This window comes from Bombina bombina, chromosome 6 (assembly GCF_027579735.1).
Source record: "Bombina bombina isolate aBomBom1 chromosome 6, aBomBom1.pri, whole genome shotgun sequence".
NCBI classification, from domain to species: domain Eukaryota; kingdom Metazoa; phylum Chordata; class Amphibia; order Anura; family Bombinatoridae; genus Bombina; species Bombina bombina.
This window is the reverse complement of record NC_069504.1, coordinates 13,961,792-13,984,065: the sequence shown is the minus strand read 5'-3', so window position 1 is coordinate 13,984,065 and position 22,274 is coordinate 13,961,792. Positions and strand designations below refer to the sequence as shown.

Genomic DNA, 22,274 nt, shown 5'->3' with positions numbered 1-22,274 from the left:
GTGTGTGCGCCAATAAGCAGTGTTACCTGTGTATGTATCTTGTAGGCAGCAGTGTGTGTGCGCCAATAAGCAGTGTTACCTGTGTATGTATCTTGTAGGCAGCAGTGTGTGTGTGTGTGTGCCAATAAGCAGGTGTTACCTGTGTATGTATCTTGTAGGCAGCAGTGTGTGTGTGTGTGCCAATAAGCAGTGTTACCTGTGTATGTATCTTGTAGGCAGCAGTGTGTGTGTGTGTGTGTGTGCCAATAAGCAGTGTTACCTGTGTATGTATCTTGTAGGCAGCAGTGTGTGTTTGTGCCAATAAGCAGTGTTACCTGTGTATGTATCTTGTAGGCAGCAGTGTGTGTGTGTGCCAATAAGCAGTGTCACCTGTGTATGTATCTTGTAGGCAGTAGTGTGTGTGTGTGTGTGCCAATAAGCAGTGTTACCTGTGTATGTATCTTGTAAGCAGCAGTGTGTGTGTGTGCCAATAAGCAGTGTTACCTGTGTATGTATCTTGTAGGCAGCAGTGTGTGTGTGTGTGTGTGTGTGCCAATAAGCAGTGTTACCTGTGTATGTATCTTGTAGGCAGCAGTGTGTGTGTGTGTGTGTGCCAATAAGCAGTGTTACCTGTGTATGTATCTTGTAGGCAGCAGTGTGTGTGCGCCAATAAGCAGTGTTACCTGTGTATGTATCTTGTAGGCAGCAGTGTGTGTGTGCGCCAATAAGCAGTGTTACCTGTGTATGTATCTTGTAGGCAGCAGTGTGTGTGTGTGTGCCAATAAGCAGTGTTACCTGTGTATGTATCTTGTAGGCAGCAGTGTGTGTGTGTGCCAATAAGCATGTGTTACCTGTGTATGTATCTTGTAGGCAGCAGTGTGTGTGTGTGTGTGCCAATAAGCAGTGTTACCTGTGTATGTATCTTGTAGGCAGCAGTGTGTGTGTGTGTGTGAGCCAATAAGCAGGTGTTTACCTGTGTATGTATCTTGTAGGCAGCATTGTGTGTGTGTGTGTGCCAATAAGCAGTGTTACCTGTGTATGTATCATGTAGGCACACGTGTGTGTGTGTGTGCCAATAAGCAGTGTTACCTGTGTATGTATCTTGTAGGCAGCAGGGTGTGTGTGTGTGCGCCAATAAGCAGTGTTACCTGTGTTATGTATCTTGTAGGCAGCAGTGTGTGTGTGTGTGTGCCAATAAGCAGTGTTACCTGTGTATGTATCTTGTATGGCAGCAGTGTGTGTGTGTGCCAATAGCAGGTGTTTACCTGTGTATGTATCTTGTAGGCAGCAGTGTGTGTGTGTGCAATAGCAGTGTTACCTGTGTATGTATCTTGTAGGCAGCAGTGTGTGTGTGTGTGTGTGTGCCAATATGCAGTGTTACCTGTGTATGTATCTTGTAGGCAGCAGTGTGTGTGTGTGCCAATAAGCAGTGTTACCTGTGTATGTATCTTGTAGGCAGAGTGTGTGTGGTGTGTGCCAATAGAGAGTGTTACCTGTGTATGTATCTTGTAGGCAGCAGGTGTGTGTGTGTGTGCCAATAAGCAAGTGTTACCTGTGTATGTATCTTGTAGGCCGCAGTGTGTGTGTGTGCCAATAAGCAGTGTTACCTGTGTATGTATCTTGTAGGCAGCAGTGTGTGTGTGTGTGTGTGTGTGTGCCAATAAGCAGTGTTACCTGTTGTATGTATCTTGTAGGCAGCAGAGTGTGTGTGTGTGCTGTGTGTGTGCCAATAAGCAGTGTTACCCTGTGTATGTATCTTGTAGGCAGCAGTGTGTGTGTGTGCCAATAAGCAGGGTTACCTGTGTATGTATCTTGTAGGCAGCAGTTGTGTGTGTGTGCCAATAAGCAGTGTTACCCTGTGTATGTAATCTTGTAGGCAACAGTGTGTGTGTGTGTGTGTGTGCCAATAAGCAGGTGTTACCTGTGTATGTATCTTGTAGGCAGCAATGTGTGTGTGTGTGTGCCAATAAGCAGTGTTACCTGTGTATGTATCTTGTAGGCAACAGTGTGTGTGTGTGTGTGCCAATAAGCAGTGTTACCTGTGTATGTAACTTGTAGGCAGCAGTGTGTGTGTTTGCCAATAAGCAGTGTTACCTGTGTATGTATCTTGTAGGCGCAGTGTGTGTGTGTGTGTGCCAATAAGCAGTGTTACCTGTGTATGTAACTTGCAGGCAGCAGAGTGTGTGTGTGTGCCAATAAGCAGGTGTTACCTGTGTATGTATCTTGTAGGCAGCAGTGTGTGTGTGTGTGTGTGTGTGTGCCAATAAGCAGTGTTACCTGTGTATGTATCTTGTAGGCAGCAGTGTGTGTGTGTGTGTGTGTGTGCCAATAAGCAGTGTTACCTGTGTATGTACTCTTGTAGGCAGCAGTGTGTGTGTGCCAATAAGCAGTGTTACCTGTGTATGTATCTTGTAGGCAGCAGTGTGTGTGTGCCAATAAGCAGGTGTTACCTGTGTATGTATCTTGTAGGCAGCAGTGTGGTGTCGCTGCCCAATAAGCAGTGTTACCTGTGTATGTATCTTGTAGGCCAGCAGTGTGTGTGTGTGTGTGCCCTTAAGCAGTGTTACTGTGTATGTATCTTGTAGGCAGCAGTGTGTGTGTGTGCCAATAAGCAGTGTTACCTGTGTATGTATCTTGTAGGCAGCAGTGTGTTGTGGTGTCGTGCGCCAATAAGCAGTGTTACCTGTGTATGTATCTTGTAGGCAGCAGTGTGTGTGTGTGTGTGCCATTAAGCAGTGTTACCTGTGTATGTATCTTGTAGGCAGCGAGTGTGTGTGTGTGCCAATAAGCAGTGTTACCTGTGTATGTATCTTGTAGCAGCAGTGTGTGTGTGTGCAATAAGCAGTGTTACCTGTGTATGTATCTTGTAGGCAGCAGTGTGTGTGTGTGTGCCAATAAGCAGTGTTACCTGTGTATGTATCTTGTAGGCAGCAGTGTGTGTGTTTGCCAATAAGCAGTGTTACCTGTGTATGTATCTTGTAGGCAGCAGTGTGTGTGTGTGTGCCAATAAGCAGTGTTACCTGTGTATGTATCTTGTAGGCAGCAGTGTGTGTGTGTGCGCCAATAAGCAGTGTTACCTGTGTATGTATCTTGTAGGCAGCAGTGTGTGTGTGTGTGTGTGCCAATAAGCAGTGTTACCTGTGTATGTATCTTGTAGGCAGCAGTGTGTGTGTGTGTGCCAATAAGCAGTGTTACCTGTGTATGTATCTTGTAGGCAGCAGTGTGTGTGTGCGCCAATAAGCAGTGTTACCTGTGTATGTATCTTGTAGGCAGCAGTGTGTGTGTGTGTGTGTTTGCCAATAAACAGTGTTACCTGTGTATGTATCTTGTAGGCAGCAGTGTGTGTGTGCGCCAATAAGCAGTGTTACCTGTGTATGTATCTTGTAGGCAGCAGTGTGTGTGTGTGCGCCAATAAGCAGTGTTACCTGTGTATGTATCTTGTAGGCAGCAGTGTGTGTGTGTGTGTGCCAATAAGCAGTGTTACCTGTGTATGTATCTTGTAGGCAGCAGTGTGTGTGCCAATGAGCAGTGTTACCTGTGTATGTATCTTGTAGGCAGCAGTGTGTGTGTGCCAATAAGCAGTGTTACCTGTGTATGTATCTTGTAGGCAGCAGTGTGTGTGTGCCAATAAGCAGTGTTACCTGTGTATGTATCTTGTAGGCAACAGTGTGTGTGTGTGTGCCAATAAGCAGTGTTACCTGTGTATGTATCTTGTAGGCAGCAGTGTGTGTGTGTGTGTGCCAATAAGCAGGTGTTACCTGTGTATGTATCTTGTAGGCAGCAGTGTGTGTGTGTGTGCCAATAAGCAGTGTTACCTGTGTATGTATCTTGCAGGCAGCAGTGTGTGTGTGTGTGCCAATAAGCAGTGTTACCTGTGTATGTATCTTGTAGGCAGCAGTGTGTGTGTGTGTGTGTGTGTGTGCCAATAAGCAGTGTTACCTGTGTATGTATCTTGTAGGCAGCAGTGTGTGTGTGTGTGTGTGTGTGTGCCAATAAGCAGTGTTACCTGTGTATGTATCTTGTAGGCAGCAGTGTGTGTGTGTGTGCCAATAAGCAGGTGTTACCTGTGTATGTATCTTGTAGGCAGCAGTGTGTGTGTGTGTGCCAATAAGCAGTGTTACCTGTGTATGTATCTTGCAGGCAGCAGTGTGTGTGTGTGTGCCAATAAGCAGTGTTACCTGTGTATGTATCTTGTAGGCAGCAGTGTGTGTGTGTGTGTGTGTGTGTGCCAATAAGCAGTGTTACCTGTGTATGTATCTTGTAGGCAGCAGTGTGTGTGTGTGTGTGTGTGTGTGCCAATAAGCAGTGTTACCTGTGTATGTATCTTGTAGGCAGCAGTGTGTGTGTGTGCCAATAAGCAGGTGTTACCTGTGTATGTATCTTGTAGGCAGCAGTGTGTGTGTGTGCCAATAAGCAGTGTTACCTGTGTATGTATCTTGTAGGCAGCAGTGTGTGTGTGTGTGTGTGCCAATAAGCAGTGTTACCTGTGTATGTATCTTGTAGGCAGCAATGTGTGTGTGTGTGTGCCAATAAGCAGTGTTACCTGTGTATGTATCTTGTAGGCAACAGTGTGTGTGTGTGTGCCAATAAGCAGTGTTACCTGTGTATGTATCTTGTAGGCAGCAGTGTGTGTGTGTGCCAATAAGCAGTGTTACCTGTGTATGTATCTTGTAGGCAGCAGTGTGTGTGTGTGTGCCAATAAGCAGTGTTACCTGTGTATGTATCTTGTAGGCAGCAGTGTGTGTGTGTGTGCCAATAAGCAGGTGTTACCTGTGTATGTATCTTGTAGGCAGCAGTGTGTGTGTGTGTGTGTGCCAATAAGCAGTGTTACCTGTGTATGTATCTTGTAGGCAGCAGTGTGTGTGTGTGTGTGTGTGCCAATAAGCAGTGTTACCTGTGTATGTATCTTGTAGGCAGCAGTGTGTGTGTGTGCCAATAAGCAGGTGTTACCTGTGTATGTATCTTGTAGGCAGCAGTGTGTGTGGGTGTGCCAAAAAGCAGTGTTACCTGTGTATGTATCTTGTAGGCAGCAGTGTGGTGTGTGGTGCCAATAAGCAGTGTTACCTGTGTATGTATCTTGTAGGCAGCAGTGTGTGTGTGTGTGTGCCAATAAGCAGTGTTACCTGTGTATGTATCTTGTAGGCAGCAGTGTGTGTGTGTGTGTGTGCGCCAATAAGCAGTGTTACCTGTGTATGTATCTTGTAGGCAGCAGTGTGTGTGTGTGTGCCAATAAGCAGTGTTACCTGTGTATGTATCTTGTAGGCAGCAGTGTGTGTGTGTGTGCCAATAAGCAGTGTTACCTGTGTATGTATCTTGTAGGCAGCAGTGTGTGTGTGTGTGCGCCAATAAGCAGTGTTACCTGTGTATGTATCTTGTAGGCAGCAGGTGTGTGTGGTGGTGGCCAATAAGCAGTGTTACCTGTGTATGTATCTTGCAGGCAGCAGTGTGTGTGTGTGCCAATAAGCAGTGTTACCTGTGTATGTATCTTGTAGGCAGCAGTGTGTGTGTGGTGTGCGCCAATAAGCAGTGTTACCTGTGGTATGTATCTTGTAGGCTGCAGTGTGTGTGTGTGCCAATAAGCAGTGTTACCCTGTGTTTGTCTTGTAGGGCAGCAGTGAGTTGTGTGTGCGCCAATAAGCAGTGTTACCTGTGTATGTATCTTGTAGGTCTTGTAGGCAGCAGTGTGTGTGTGTGTGTGTGTGCGCCAATAAGCAGTGTTACCTGTGTATGTATCTTGTAGGCAGCAGTGTGTGTGCGCCAATAAGCAGTGTTACCTGTGTATGTATCTTGCAGGCAGCAGTGGTTACCTGTGTATGTATCTTGTAGGCCGCAGTGTGTGGGTGTGTGCCAATAAGCAGTGTTACCTGTGTATGTATCTTGTAGGCCTGCTTGTGTGTGTGTGTGTGCCAATAAGCAGTGTTACCTGTTGTATGTATCTTGTAGGCACAGGGTTGTGTGTGTGTGCCAATAAGCAGTGTTACCTGTGTATGTATCTTGTAGGCAGCAGTGTGTGTGTGTGTGTGTGTGCCAATAAGCAGTGTTACCTGTGTATGTATCTTGTAGGCAGCAGTGTGTGTGTGTGTGTGCCAATAAGCAGTGTTACCTGTGTATGTATCTTGTAGGCAGCAGTGTGTGTGTGTGTGCCAATAAGCAGTGTTACCTGTGTATGTATCTTGTAGGCAGCAGTGTGTGTGTGCCAATAAGCAGTGTTACCTGTGTATGTATCTTGTAGGCAGCAGTGTGTGTGTGTGGCCAATAAGCAGTGTTACCTGTGTATGTATCTTGTAGGCAGCAGTGTGTGTGTGTGTGTGTGTGCCAATAAGCAGTGTTACCTGTGTATGTATCTTGTAGGCAGCAGTGTGTGTGTGCGCCAATAAGCAGTGTTACCTGTGTATGTATCTTGTAGGCAGCAGTGTGTGTGTGTGCCAATAAGCAGTGTTACCTGTGTATGTATCTTGTAGGCAGCAGTGTGTGTGCCAATAAGCAGTGTTACCTGTGTATGTATCTTGTAGGCAGCAATGTGTGTGTGTGCGCCAATAAGCAGTGTTACCTGTGTATGTATCTTGTAGGCAGCAGTGTGTGTGTGTGTGCCAATAAGCAGTGTTACCTGTGTATGTATCTTGTAGGCAGCAGTGTGTGTGTTTGCCAATAAGCAGTGTTACCTGTGTATGTATCTTGTAGGCAGCAGTGTGTGTGTGTTGCCCAGATAAGCATTGTTACCTGTGTATGTATCTTGTAGCAGCAGTGTGTGTGTGTGCCAATAAGCATGTGTTACCTGTGTATGTATCTTGTAGGCAGCAGGGGTGTGTGGTGTGTGTGCCAATAAGCAGTGTTACCTGTGTATGTATCTTGTAGGCAGGCAGTGTGTGTGGGTTGTGTGTGCGCAATAAGCAGTGTTAACCTGTGTATGTATCTTGTAGGCAGCAGTGTGTGTGTGTGTGCCAATAAGCAGGTGTTAACCTGTGTATGTATCTTGTAGGCACAGTGTGTGTGTGTGTGTGCGCCATAAGCCAGTGTTACCTGTGTATGTATCTTGTAGGCAGCGTGTGTGTGTGTGTGCCAATAAGCAGTGTTACCCTGTGTATGTATCTTGATGCAGCAGTGTGTGTGTGTGTGCCAATAAGCAGTGTTACCTGTGTATGTATCTTGTAGGCAGCAGTGTGTGTTGTGTGTGCCAATAAGCAGTGTTACCTGTGTATGTATCTTGTAGGCAGCAGTGTGTGTGTGTGTGCCAATAAGCAGTGTTACCTGTGTATGTATCTTGTAGGCAGCAGTGTGTGTGTGTGTGTGCCAATAAGCAGTGTTACCTGTGTATGTATCTTGTAGGCAGCAGTGTGTGTGTGTGTGTGTGCCAATAAGCAGTGTTACCTGTGTATGTATCTTGTAGGCAGCAGTGTGTGTGTGTGTGCCAATAAGCAGTGTTACCTGTGTATGTATCTTGTAGGCAGCAGTGTGTGTGTGTGTGCCAATAAGCAGTGTTACCTGTGTATGTATCTTGTAGGCAGCAGTGTGTGTGTGTGTGCCAATAAGCAGTGTTACCTGTGTATGTATCTTGTAGGCAGCAGTGTGTGTGTGTGTGTGCCAATAAGCAGTGTTACCTGTGTATGTATCTTGTAGCAGCAGTGTGTGTGTGTGTGTGCCAATAAGCAGTGTTACCTGTGTATGTATCTTGTAGGCAGCAGTGTGTGTGTGTGTGCCAATAAGCAGTGCTTACCTGTGTATGTATCTTGTAGGCAGCAGTGTGTTTGTGTGTGCCAATAAGCAGTGTTACCTGTGTATGTATCTTGTAGGCAGCAGTGTGTGTGTGTGTGTGCCAATAAGCAGTGTTACCTGTGTATGTATCTTGCAGGCAGCAGTGTGTGTGTGTGTGCCAATAAGCAGGTGTTACCTGTGTATGTATCTTGTAGGCAGCAGTGTGTGTGTGTGTGTGTGCCAATAAGCAGTGTTACCTGTGTATGTATCTTGTAGGCAGCAGTGTGTGTGTGTGTGTGTGTGCCAATAAGCAGTGTTACCTGTGTATGTATCTTGTAGGCAGCAGTGTGTGTGCGCCAATAAGCAGTGTTACCTGTGTATGTATCTTGCAGGCAGCAGTGTTACCTGTGTATGTATCTTGTAGGCCGCAGTGTGTGTGTGTGCCAATAAGCAGTGTTACCTGTGTATGTATCTTGTAGGCAGCAGTGTGTGTGTGTGTGTGTGTGCCAATAAGCAGTGTTACCTGTGTATGTATCTTGTAGGCAGCAGTGTGTGTGTGTGTGTGCCAATAAGCAGTGTTACCTGTGTATGTATCTTGTAGGCAGCAGTGTGTGTGTGTGCCAATAAGCAGTGTTACCTGTGTATGTATCTTGTAGGCAGCAGTGTGTGTGTGTGTGCCAATAAGCAGTGTTACCTGTGTATGTATCTTGTAGGCAGCAGTGTGTGTGTGTGTGCCAATAAGCAGTGTTACCTGTGTATGTATCTTGTAGGCAGCAGTGTGTGTGTGTGTGTGTGTGTGCCAATAAGCAGTGTTACCTGTGTATGTATCTTGTAGGCAGCAGTGTGTGTGTGTGTGTGTGTGCCAATAAGCAGTGTTACCTGTGTATGTATCTGTAGGCAGCAGTGTGTGTGTGTGCCAATAAGCAGTGTTACCTGTGTATGTATCTTGTAGGCAGCAGTGTGTGTGTGTGTGTGTGTGTGCCAATAAGCAGTGTTACCTGTGTATGTATCTTGTAGGCAGCAGTGTGTGTGTGTGTGTGTGCCAATAAGCAGTGTTACCTGTGTATGTATCTTGTAGGCAGCAGTGTGTGTGTGTGTGTGTGCCAATAAGCAGTGTTACCTGTGTATGTATCTTGTAGGCAGCAGTGTGTGTGTGTGCACCAATAAGCAGTGTTACCTGTGTATGTATATTGTAGGCAGCAGTGTGTGTGTGTGCCAATAAGCAGTGTTACCTGTGTATGTATCTTGTAGGCAGCAGTGTGTGTGTGTGCCAATAAGCAGTGTTACCTGTGTATGTATCTTGTAGGTCTTGTAGGCAGTAGTGTGTGTGTGTGTGTGTGTGCGCCAATAAGCAGTGTTACCTGTGTATGTATCTTGTAGGCAGCAGTGTGTGTGTGTGCACCAATAAGCAGTGTTACCTGTGTATGTATCTTGTAGGCAGCAGTGTGTGTGTGTGTGTGTGTGCCAATAAGCAGTGTTACCTGTGTATGTATCTTGCAGGCAGTGTGTGTGTGTGTGTGCCAATAAGCAGTGTTACCTGTGTATGTATCTTGTAGGCAGCAGTGTGTGTGTGTGTGCCAATAAGCAGTGTTACCTGTGTATGTATCTTGTAGGCAGCAGTGTGTGTGTGTGTGCCAATAAGCGTGTTACCAGTGTATGTATCTTGTACGGAAGCAGTGTGTGTGCTGTGCCAATAAGCAGTGATACCTGTGTATGTATCTTGTAGGCAGCAGTGTGTGTGTGTGTGTGCCATAAGCAGTGTTACCTGTGTATGCTATCTTGTAGGCAGCCAGTGTGTGTGTGTGTGCCAATAAGCAGTGTTACCTGTGTATGTATCTTGTATGGTCGCAGTTGTGTGCTGCCAAAAGCAGGTTACCTAGTAGTAACTTGGTACGGACAGTCAGTGTGTGTGTGCAATACAGTGTTACCTGTGTATGTATTGTATGCAGCATTGTGTGTGTGTGTGTGTGTGTCCAATAAGCAGTGTTACCTGTGGTATGTATCTGTAGGCAGCAGTGTGTGTGTGTGTGTGCCAATACGGCCAGTGTTACCTGTGGTATGTATCTTGTAGGAAGCAGTGTGTGTGTGTGTGTGCCAATAGCAGTGTTACCCTGTGTATGTATTCTTGTAGGCAGCAGTTGTGTGTGCCAAGAGCAAGTGTTACCTGTGTATGTAATCTTGTAGTGCAGCAGGGTGTGTGTGCCAATAAGCAGTGTTACCTGTGTATGTATCTTGTAGGCAGCAGTGTGTGTGTGTGTGCCAATAAGCAGTGTTACCTGTGTATGTATCTTGTAGGCAACAGTGTGTGTGTGTGTGTGTGTGCCAATAAGCATGTGTTACCTGTGTATGTATCTTGTAGGCAGCAGTGTGTGTGTGTGTGTGCCAATAAGCAGTGTTACCTGTATGTATCTTGTAGCAGCAGTGTGTGTGTGTGCGCCAATAAGCAGTGTTACCTGTGTATGTATCTTGTAGGCAGCAGTGTGTGTGTGTGTGCCAATAAGCAGTGTTACCTGTGTATGTATCTTGCAGGCAGCAGTGTGTGTGTGTGCCAATAAGCAGTGTTACCTGTGTATGTATCTTGTAGGCAGCAGTGTGTGTGTGTGTGCGCCAATAAGCAGTGTTACCTGTGTATGTATCTTGTAGGCAGCAGTGTGTGTGTGTGTGCCAATAAGCAGGTGTTACCTGTGTATGTATCTTGTAGGCAGCAGTGTGTGTGCCAATAAGCAGTGTTACCTGTGTATGTATCTTGTAGGCAGCAGTGTGTGTGTGTGTGCCAATAAGCAGTGTTACCTGTGTATGTATCTTGTAGGCAGCAGTGTGTGTGTGTGCCAATAAGCAGTGTTACCCTGTGTATGTATCTTGATAGGCAGCAGTGTGTGTGTTGTGGCCATATAGAGCAGTGTTACCTGTGTATGTATCTTGTAGGCAGCAGTGTGTGTGTGGTGCCAATAAGCAGGTGTTACCTGTGTATGTATCTTGTAGGCAGCTGTGTGGTGGTGTGGGTGTGCCAATAAGCCAGTGTTCCCTGTGTATGTATCTTGTAGGCAGCAGTGTGTGTGTGTGTGTGCCAATAAGCAGTGTTACCTGTGTATGTATCTTGTAGGCAGCAGTGTGTGTGTGTGTGTGGCCAATAAGCAGGTTTACCTGGTGTATGTATCTTGTAGGCAGCAGTGTGTGTGTGTGCCAATAAGCAGTGTTACCTGTGTATGTATCTTGTAGGCAGCAGTGTGTGTGTGTGTGCCAATAAGCAGTGTTACCTGTGTATCTTGTAAGCAGTGTGTGTGTGGTGCCAATAAGCAGTGTTACCTGTGTATGTATCTTGTAGGCAGCAGTGTGTGTGTGTGTGCCAATAGCATGTACTGGTATGTATCTTGCAGCAGCATGTGTGTGTGTGTGTGTGTGTGCCAATAAGCAGTGTTACCTGTGTATGTATCTTGTAGGCAGCAGTGTGTGTGTGTGTGTGTGCCAATAAGCAGTGTTACCTGTGTATGTATCTTGTAGGCAGCAGTGTGTGTGTGTGTGTGTGTGCCAATAAGCAGGTGTTACCTGTGTATGTATCTTGTAGGCAGCAGTGTGTGTGTGTGTGTGTGTGCCAATAAGCAGTGTTACCTGTGTATGTATCTTGTAGGCAGCAGTGTGTGTGTGTGTGCCAATAAGCAGTGTTACCTGTGTATGTATCTTGTAGGCAGCAGTGTGTGTGTGCCAATAAGCAGTGTTACCTGTGTATGTATCTTGTAGGCAGCAGTGTGTGTGTGTGTGTGCCAATAAGCAGTGTTACCTGTGTATGTATCTTGTAGGCAGCAGTGTGTGTGTGTGTGTGCCAATAAGCAGTGTTACCTGTGTATGTATCTTGTAGGCAGCAGTGTGTGTGTGTGTGCCAATAAGCAGTGTTACCTGTGTATGTATCTTGTAGGCAGTGTGTGTGTGTGTGCCAATAAGCAGTGTTACCTGTGTATGTATCTTGTAGGCAGCAGTGTGTGTGTGTGCCAATAAGCAGTGTTACCTGTGTATGTATCTTGTAGGCAGCAGTGTGTGTGTGTGTGCCAATAAAGTGTTACCTGTGTATGTATCTTGTAGGCAGCAGTGTGTGTGTGTGTGCGCCAATAAGCAGTGTTACCTGTGTATGTATCTTGTAGGCAGCAGTGTGTGTGTGTGTGCCAATAAGCAGTGTTACCTGTGTATGTATCTTGTAGGCAGCAGTGTGTGTGTGTGTGCCAATAAGCAGTGTTACCTGTGTATGTATCTTGTAGGCAGCAGTGTGTGTGTTTGCCAATAAGCAGTGTTACCTGTGTATGTATCTTGTAGGCAGCAGTGTGTGGTGTGGTGCCAATAAGCAGTGTTACCTGTGTATGTATCTTGTAGGCAGCAGTGTGTGTGTGTGCCAATAAGCAGTGTTACCTGTGTATGTATCTTGTAGGCAGCAGTGTGTGTGAGAGACAATAAGCAGTGTTACCTGTGTATGTATCTTGTAGGCAGCAGTGTGTGTGTGTGTGTGCCAATAAGCAGTGTTACCTGTGTATGTATCTTGTAGGCAGCAGTGTGGTGTGGTGCCCAATAAGCAGTGTTACCTGTGTATGTATCTTGTAGGCAGCAGTGTGTGTGTGCGCCAATAAGCAGTGTTACCTGTGTATGTATCTTGTAGGCAGCAGTGTGTGTGTGTGCCAATAAGCAGTGTTACCTGTGTATGTATCTTGTAGGCAGCAGTGTGTGTGTGTGCCAATAAGCAGTGTTACCTGTGTATGTATCTTGTAGGCAGCAGTGTGTGTGTGTGCCAATAAGCAGTGTTACCTGTGTATGTATCTTGTAGGCAGCAGTGTGTGTGTGTGTGCCAATAAGCAGTGTTACCTGTGTATGTATCTTGTAGGCAGCAGTGTGTGTGTGTGTGTGTGTGCCAATAAGCAGTGTTACCTGTGTATGTATCTTGTAGGCAGCAGTGTGTGTGTGTGCGCCAATAAGCAGTGTTACCTGTGTATGTATCTTGTAGCAGCAGTGTGTGTGTGCGCAATACAGCAGTGTTACCTGTGTATGTATCTTGTAGGCAGCAGTGTGTGTGTGTGTGTGTGTGCCAATAAGCAGTGTTACCTGTGTATGTATCTGTAGGCAGCAGTGTGTGTGTGTGTGTGCCAATAATCAGTGTTACCTGTGTATGTATCTTGTAGGCAGCAGTGTGTGTGTGTGTGTGCGCCAATAAGCAGTGTTACCTGTGTATGTATCTTGTAGGCAGCAGTGTGTGTGTGTGCCAATAAGCCGTGTTACCTGTGTATGTATCTTGTAGGCAGCAGTGTGTGTGTGTGTGTGCCAATAAGCAGTGTTACCTGTGTATGTATCTTGTAGGCAGCAGTGTGTGTGTGTGTGCCAATAAGCAGTGTTCCCTGTGTATGTATCTTGTAGGCAGCAGTGTGTGTGTGTGTGCCAATAAGCAGTGTTACCTGTGTATGTATCTTGTAGGCAGCAGTGTGTGTGTGTGCCATCAGCAGTGTTACCTGTGTATGTATCTGTAGGCAGCAGTGTGTGTGTGTGTGCCAATAAGCAGTGTTACCTGTGTATGTATCTTGTAGGCAGCAGTGTGTGTGTGTGTGCCAATAAGCAGTGTTACCTGTGTATGTATCTTGTAGGCAGCAGTGTGTGTGTGTGTGCGCCAATAAGCAGTGTTACCTGTGTATGTATCTTGTAGGCAGCAGATGTGTGTGTGTGCCCAATAAGCAGTGTTACCTGTGTATGTATCTTGTAGGCAGCAGTGTGTGTGTGCTGTGCCAATACGCAGTGTTACCTGTGTATGTATCTTGTAGGCAGCAGTGTGTGTGTGTGTGTGCCAATAAGCAGTGTTACCTGTGTATGTATCTTGTAGGCAGCAGTGTGTGTGTGCCAATAAGCAGTGTTACCTGTGTATGTATCTTGTAGGCAGCAGTGTGTGTGTGTGTGCCAATAAGCAGTGTTACCTGTGTATGTATCTTGTAGGCAGCAGTGGTGTGTGTGTGGCCAATAAGCAGTGTTACCATGTGTATGTATCTGTAGGCAGCAGTGTGGTGTTGTGTGTCAATAAGCAGTGTTATCTGGGTATGTATCTGTAGGCAGCAGTGTGTGTGCCCATAAGCAGTGTTACCTGTGTATGGTATCTTGTAGGCAGCAGTGTGTGTGGTGTGTGCCAATTAGCAGTGTTACCTGTGTATTTATCTTGTAGGGCAGCAGTGTGTGTGTGTGCCAATATGCAGTGTTACCTGTGTATGTATCTTGAGCAGCATGTGTGTGTGTGTGTGGCCAATAAGCAGTGTTACCTGTGTATGTATCTTGTAGGCAGCAGTGGTGTGTGTGTGGTGCCAATAAGCATGTTACCTGTGTATGTATCTTGTAGGCAGCAGTGTGTGTGTGTGTGTGCGCCAATAAGCAGTGTTACCTGTGTATGTATCTGGTAGGCAGCAGTGTGTGTGGTGTGTGTGGCCCAATAAGCATGTTACCTGTGTATGTATCTTGTAGGCAGCAGTGTGTGTGTGCCAATAAGCAGTGTTACCTGTGTATGTATCTTGTAGGCAGCAGTGTGTGTGTGTGTGTGCCAATAAGCAGTGTTACCTGTGTATGTATCTTGTAGGCAGCAGTGTGTGTGTGTGTGTGCCAATAAGCAGTGTTACCTGTGTATGTATCTTGTAGGCAGCAGTGTGTGTGTGTGCCAATAAGCAGTGTTACCTGTGTATGTATCTTGTAGGCAGCAGTGTGTGTGTGTGCGCCAATAAGCAGTGTTACCTGTGTATGTATCTTGTAGGCAGCAGTGTGTGTGTGTGTGCCAATAAGCAGTGTTACCTGTGTATGTATCTTGTAGGCAGCAGTGTGTGTGTGTGGCCAATAAGCAGTGTTACCTGTGTATGTATCTTGTAGGCAGCAGTGTGTGTGTGTGCCAATAAGCAGTGTTACCTGTGTATGTATCTTGTAGGCAGCAGTGAGTGTGTGTGCGCCAATAAGCAGTGTTACCTGTGTATGTATCTTGTAGGCAGCTGTGTGTGTGTGTGCCAATAAGCAGTGTTACCTGTGTATGTATCTTGTAGGCAGCAGTGTGTGTGTGTGTGTGCCAATAAGCAGTGTTACCTGTGTATGTATCTTGTAGGCAGCAGTGTGTGTGCGCCAATAAGCAGTGTTACCTGTGTATGTATCTTGTAGGCAGCAGTGTGTGGTGTGCGCCAATAGCAGTGTTACCTGTGTATGTATCTTGTAGGCAGCAGTGTGTGTGTGTGTGCGCCAATAAGCAGTGTTACCTGTGTATGTATCTTGAAGGCAGCAGTGTGTGTGTGTGTGCCAATAAGCAGTGGTTACCTGTGTATGTATCTTGTAGGCAGCAGTGTGTGTGTGTGCGCCAATAAGCAGTGTTACCTGTGTATGTATCTTGTAGGCAGCAGTGTGTGTGTGAGTGCCAATAAGCAGTGTTACCTGTGTATGTATCTTGTAGGCAGCAGTGGGTGGGTGTTGTTGGCCAATAAGCCAGTGTTACCTGTGTATGTATCTTGTAGGCAGCAGTGTGTGTGTGTGCGCCAATAAGCAAGTGTTACCTGTGTATGTATCTTGTAGGCAGCAGTGTGTGTGTGTGTGCGCCAATAAGCAGTGTTACCCTGTGTATGTATCTTGTAGGCAGCAGTGTGTGTTGTGCCAATACGCAGTGTTACCTGTGTATGTATCTTGTAGGCAGCAGTGTGTGTGTGCGCCAATAAGCAGTGTTACCTGTGTATGTATCTTGTAGGCAGCAGTGTGTGCTGTGCGCCAATAAGGCAGTGTTACCTGTGTAGTTATCTTGTAGGCAGCAGTGTGTGTGGTGTGTGTGCCAATAAGCAGTGTTACCTGTGTATTTATCCTTGTAGGCAGCAGTGTTGTGTGTGTGTGTGCGCCAATAAGCAGTGTTACCTGGTGTATGTATCTTGAGGCAGCAGTGTGTGTGTGCCAATAAGCTGTGTTACCTGTGTATGTTCTTGTAGGCAGGCATGCTGTGTGTGTGTTGCCAATAAGCAGTGTTACCTGTGTATGTATCTTGTAGGCACAGAGTGTGTGTGCGCCAATAAGCAGTGTTACCTGTGTATGTATCTTGTAGGCAGGCAGTGTGTGTGTTGTGTGCCAATAAGCAGTGTTACCTGTGTATGTATCTTGTAGGCCGCAGTGTGTGTGTGTGTGCAAATAAGCAGTGTTACCTGTGTATGTATCTTGTAGTACAGCAGTGTGTGGTGTGTGTGACAATAAGCAGTGTTACCTGTGTATGTATCTTGTAGGCAGCAGTGTGTGTGTGTGTGTGCGCAATAAGCAGTGTTACTGTGTATGTATCTTGTAGGGCAGCAGTGTGTGTGTGTGTGCCAATAAGCAGTGTTACCTGTGTATGTATCTTGTAGGCAGCAGTGTGTGTGTGTGCCAATATGCAGTGTTACTGTTGTATGTATTTGTAGGCAGCAGTGTGTGAGTGTGCCAATAAGCAGTGTTACCTGTGTATGTATCTTGTAGGCAGCAGTGTGTGTGTGTGGCGCCAATAAGCAGTGTTACCTGTGTATGTATCTTGTAGGCAACAGTGTGGTGTGTGCATAGCAATAAGCAGTGTTACCTGTGTATGTATCTTGTAGGGCAGCAGTGTGTGTGTGTGTGTGCCCAATAAGCAGTGTTACCTGTGTATGTATCTTGTAGGCAGCAGTGTGTGGTGTGTGCCAATAAGCAGTGTTCCCTGTGTATGTATCTTGTAGCAGCAGTGTGTGGTGTGTGTGCCAATAAGCAGTGTGTTACCTGTGTATGTACTCTGTAGGCAGCAGTGTTGGTGTGTGCACCAATAAGCAGTGTTACCCTGTGTATGTATCTTGTAGGCAGCAGTGTGTGTGTGCGCCAATAAGCAGTGTGTACCTGTGTATGTATCTTGTAGGCAGCAGTGTGGGTGTGTGCCAATAAGCAGTGTTACCTGTGTATGTATCTTGAGGCAGCAGGGTGTGTGTGTGTGTGCCCAATAAGCAGTGTTACCTGTGTATGTATCTTGTAGGCAGCAGTGTGTGTGTGTGTGCCAATAAGCAGTGTTACCTGTGTATGTATCTTGTAGGCAGCATGTGTGTGTGGGTGCCAATAAGCAGTGTTACCTGTGTATGTATCTTGTAGGCAGCAGTGTTGTGTGCGCCCAATAAGCAGTGGTTACCTGTGTATGTATCTTGTAGGCAGCAGATGTGTGTGTCGTGTGAGCCAATAAGCAGTGTTACCTGTGTATGTACTCTTGTAGGCAGCAGTGTGTGTTGTGTGTGCCAATAAGCAGTGTTACACCTGTGTATGTATCTTGTCAGGCAGCGAGTGTGTGTGTGTGCCAATAAGCAGTGTTACCTTGTGTATGTATCTTGTAGGCAGCAGTGTGTGTGCTGCAATAAGCAGTGTTACCTGTGTATGTATCTTGGTAGGCAGCAGTGTGTGTGTGTGTGCCAATAAGCAGTGTTACCTGTGTATGTATCTTGTAGGCAAGCAGTGTGTGTGCGCCAATAAGCAGTGTTACCTGTGTATGTTCTTGTAGGCAGCAGTGGTGTGTGTCTGTGTGAGCCAATAAGCAGTGTTACCTGTGTATGTATCTTGTAGGCAGCAGGTGTGTTGTGTGTGTGCCCAATAAGCAGTGTTACCTGTGTATGTATCTTGCTAGGCAGCAGGGTGTGTGTGTGCCAATAAGGCAGTGTTACCTGTGTATGTATCTTGTAGGCAGCAGTAGTGTGTGCGCCAATAAGCAGTGTTACATGTGTATGTATCTTGTAGGCTGCAGTGTGTGTGTGTGAGCCATAAAGCAGTGTTACCTGTGTATGTATCTTTGTAGGCAGCAGTGTGTGTGTGCGCCAATAAGCAAGTGTTACTCTTGTATGTATCTTGTAGGCAGCGTGTGTGGTGGGTGTGGCGCCAATAAGCAGTGTTACCTGTGTATGTATCTTGTAGGCAGCATGTGTGTGTGTGTGTGCCAATAAGCAGTGTTACCTGTGTATGTATCTTGTAGGCAGCAGTGTGTGTGTGTGCGCAATAAGCAGTGTTACCTGTGTATGTATCTTGTAGGCAGCAGTGTGTGTGTGGCCCATAAGCAGTGTTACCTGTGTATGTATCTTTGTAGGCCGCAGGTGTGTGGTGTGCGCAATAAGCAGTGTTACATGTGTATGTATCTTGTAGGCAGTAGTGTGTGTGTGTGTGTGCGCCAATAAGCAGTGTTACCTGTGTATGTATATTGTAGGCAGCAGTGTGTGTGTGCACCAATAAGCAGTGTTACCTGTGTATGTATCTTGTAGGCAGCAGTGTGTGTGTGTGTGTGTGCACCAATAAGCAGTGTTACCTGTGTATGTATCTTGTAGGCAGCAGTGTGTGTGTGTGCCAATAAGCAGTGTTCCCTGTGTATGTATCTTGTAGGCAGCAGTGTGTGTGTGTGTGCCAATAAGCAGTGTTACCTGTGTATGTATCTTGTATGCAGCAGTGTGTGTGTGCCAATAAGCATGTTACCTGTGTATGTATCTTGTAGGCAGCAGTGTGTGTGTGCGCCAATAAGCAGTGTTACCTGTGTATGTATCTTGTAGGCAGCAGTGTGTGTGTGAGACAATAAGCAGTGTTACATGTGTATGTATCTTGTAGGCAGCAGTGTGTGTGTGTGTGCCCAATTAAGCAGTGTTACCTGTGTAATGTATCTTGTAGGCAGCAGTGTGTGTGTGTGCCAATAAGCAGTGTTACCTGTGTATGTATCTTGTAGGCAGCAGTGTGTGTGTGTGTGTGCCAATAAGCAGTGTTACCTGTGTATGTATCTTGTAGGCAGCAGTGTGTGTGTGTGCCAATAAGCAGTGTTACCTGTGTATGTATCTTGTAGGCAGCAGTGTGTGTGTGTGCCAATAAGCAGTGTTACCTGTGTATGTATCTTGTAGGCAGCAGTGTGTGTGTGTGTGCCAATAAGCAGTGTTACCTGTGTATGTATCTTGTAGGCAACAGTGTGTGTGTGTGTGCCAATAAGCAGTGTTACCTGTGTATGTATCTTGTAGGCAGCAGTGTGTTTGTGTGTGCCAATAAGCAGGTGTTACCTGTGTATGTATCTTGTAGGCAGCAGTGTGTGTGTGTGTGCCAATAAGCAGTGTTACCTGTGTATGTATCTTGTAGGCAACAGTGTGTGTGTGTGTGTGCCAATAAGCAGTGTTACCTGTGTATGTATCTTGTAGGCAGCAGTGTGTGTGTGTGTGCCAATAAGCAGTGTTACCTGTGTATGTATCTTGTAGGCAGCAGTGTGTTTGTGTGTGCCAATAAGCAGTGTTACCTGTGTATGTATCTTGTAGGCAGCAGTGTGTGTGTGTGCCAATAAGCAGTGTTACCTGTGTATGTATCTTGCAGGCAGCAGTGTGTGTGTGTGCCAATAAGCAGTGTTACCTGTGTATGTATCTTGTAGGCAGCAGTGTGTGTGTGTGTGTGTGTGTGTGCCAATAAGCAGTGTTACCTGTGTATGTATCTTGTAGGCAGCAGTGTGTGTGTGTGCCAATAAGCAGTGTTACCTGTGTATGTATCTTGTAGGCAGCAGTGTGTGCGCCAATAAGCAGTGTTACTGTGTAGTATCTTGCAGGCAGCAGTGTTACCTGTGTATGTATCTTGTAGGCCGCAGTGTGTGTGTGTGCCAATAAGCAGTGTTACCTGTGTATGTATCTTGTAGGCAGCAGTGTGTGTGTGTGTTGTGTGTGCCAATAAGCAGTGTTACCGTGTATGTATCTTGTAGGCAGCAGTGTGTGTGTGTGTGTGCCAATAAGCAGTTTTTACCTGTGTATGTATCTTGTAGGCAGCAGTGTGTGTGTGTGTGCCAATAAGCAGTGTTACTTGTATGTATCTTGTAGGCAGCAGTGTGTGTGTGTGTGCCAATAAGCAGTGTTACCTGTGTATGTATCTTGTAGGCAGCAGTGTGTGTGTGTGTGTGCCAATAAGCAGTGTTACCTGTGTATGTATCTTGTAGGCAGCAGTGTGTGTGTGTGTGTGTGTGTGCCAATAAGCAGGTGTTACCTGTGTATGTATCTTGTAGGCAGCAGTGTGTGTGTGTGTGTGTGTGTGTGTGTGCCAATAAGCAGTGTTACCTGTGTATGTATCTTGTAGGCAGCAGTGTGTGTGTGTGCCAATAAGCAGTGTTACCTGTGTATGTATCTTGTAGGCAGCAGTGTGTGTGTGTGTGTGTGTGCCAATAAGCAGTGTTACCTGTGTATGTATCTGTAGGCAGCAGTGTGTGTGTGTGTGTGTGTGTGCCAATAAGCAGGTGTTACCTGTGTATGTATCTTGTAGGCAGCAGTGTGTGTGTGTGTGTGTGCCAATAAGCAGTGTTACCTGTGTATGTATCTTGTAGGCAGCAGTGTGTGTGTGTGCACCAATAAGCAGTGTTACCTGTGTATGTATCTTGTAGGCAGCAGTGTGTGTGTGCCAATAAGCAGTGTTACCTGTGTATGTATCTTGTAGGCAGCAGTGTGTGTGTGTGCCAATAAGCAGTGTTACCTGTGTATGTATCTTGTAGGCAGCAGTGTGTGTGTGTGTGTGCGCCAATAAGCAGTGTTACCTGTGTATGTATCTTGTAGGCAGCAGTGTGTGTGTGTGTGTGTGCCAATAAGCAGTGTTACCTGTGTATGTATCTTGTAGGCAGCAGTGTGTGTGTATGTATCTTGCAGGCAGTGTGTGTGTGTGTGTGCCAATAAGCAGTGTTACCTGTGTATGTTTCTTGTAGGCAGCAGTGTGTGTGTGTGCCAATAAGCAGTGTTACCTGTGTATGTATCTTGTAGGCAGCAGTGTGTGTGTGTGCCAATAAGCAGTGTTACCTGTGTATGTATCTTGTAGGCAGCATGTGTGTGTGTGCCAATAAGCAGTGTTACCTGTGTATGTATCTTGTAGGCAGCAGTGTGTTGTGTGTGCCAATAAGCAGTGTTACCTGTGTATGTATCTTGTAGGCAGCAGTGTGTGTGTGTGCCAATAAGCAGTGTTACCTGTGTATGTATCTTGTAGGCAGCAGTGTGTGTGCCAATAAGCAGTGTTACCTGTGTATGTATCTTGTAGGCAGCAGTGTGTGTGTGTGTGTGTGTGCCAATAAGCAGTGTTACCTGTGTATGTATCTTGTAGGCAGCAGTGTGTGTGTGCCAATAAGCAGTGTTACCTGTGTATGTATCTTGTAGGCAGCAGTGTGTGTGTGTGTGTGCCAATAAGCAGTGTTACCTGTGTATGTATCTTGTAGGCAGCAGTGTGTGTGCCAATGAGCAGTGTTACCTGTGTATGTATCTTGTAGGCAGCAGTGTGTAGTGTGCCAATAAGCAGTGTTACCTTGTATGTATCTTGTAGGCAGCTGTGTGTGTGTGCCAATAAGCAGTTGTTACCTGTGTATGTATCTTGTAGGCAGCAGTGTGTGTGTGTGCCAATAAGCAGTGTTACCTGTGTATGTATCTTGTAGGCAGCAGTGTGTGTGTGTGTGTGCCAATAAGCAGGTGTTACCTGTGTATGTATCTTGTAGGCAGCAGTGTGTGTGTGTGTGCGCCAATAAGCAGTGTTACCTGTGTATGTATCTTGTAGGCAGCAGTGTGTGTGTGTGTGCCAATAAGCAGTGTTACCTGTGTATGTATCTTGCAGGCAGCAGTGTGTGTGTGCCAATAAGCAGTGTTACCTGTGTATGTATCTTGTAGGCAGCAGTGTGTGTGTGTGTGCGCCAATAAGCAGTGTTACCTGTGTATGTATCTTGTAGGCAGCAGTGTGGTTGTGTGTGCCAATAAGCAGGTGTTACCTGTGTATGTATCTTGTAGGCAGCAGTGTGTGTGTGTGTGCCAATAAGCAGTGTTACCTGTGTATGTATCTTGCAGGCAGCAGTGTGTGTGTGTGTGTGCCAATAAGCAGGTGTTACCTGTGTATGTATCTTGTAGGCAGCAGTGTGTGTGCGCCAATAAGCAGTGTTACCTGTGTATGTATCTTGCAGGCAGCAGTGTTACCTGTGTATGTATCTTGTAGGCCGCAGGTGTGTGTGTGCCAATAAGCAGTGTTACCTGTGTATGTATCTTGTAGGCAGCAGTGTGTGTGTGTGTGCCAATAAGCAGTGTTACCTGTGTATTATATTGTAGGCAGCAGTGTGTGTGTGTGGTGCCAATAAGCAGTGTTACCTGTGTATGTATCTTGTAGGCAGCAGTGTGTGTGTGTGTGTGCCAATAAGCAGTGTTACCTGTGTATGTATCTTGCAGGCAGCAGTGTGTGTGTGTGCCAATAAGCAGTGTTACCTGTGTATGTATCTTGTAGGCAGCAGTGTGTGTGTGTGTGCCAATAAGCAGTGTTACCTGTGTATCTTGTAAGCAGTGTGTGTGTGGTGCCAATAAGCAGTGTTACCTGTGTATGTATCTTGTAGGCAGCAGTGTGTGTGTGTGTGCCAATAGCATGTACTGGTATGTATCTTGCAGCAGCATGTGTGTGTGTGTGTGTGTGTGCCAATAAGCAGTGTTACCTGTGTATGTATCTTGTAGGCAGCAGTGTGTGTGTGTGTGTGTGCCAATAAGCAGTGTTACCTGTGTATGTATCTTGTAGCAGCAGTGTGTGTGTGTGTGTGTGTGCCAATAAGCATGTGTTACCTGTGTATGTATCCTGTAGGCAGCAGTGTGTGTGTGGTGCCAATA

General features: G+C 46.1%; 1 protein-coding gene across 1 annotated transcript in view; it reads left to right on the top strand.

Moving 5' to 3' along the window:
- Positions 1-22,274, top strand: part of PPP6R2 (protein phosphatase 6 regulatory subunit 2) — a gene marked incomplete in the record, with an annotated part of 934,057 nt that overhangs the window by 199,084 nt on the left and 712,699 nt on the right.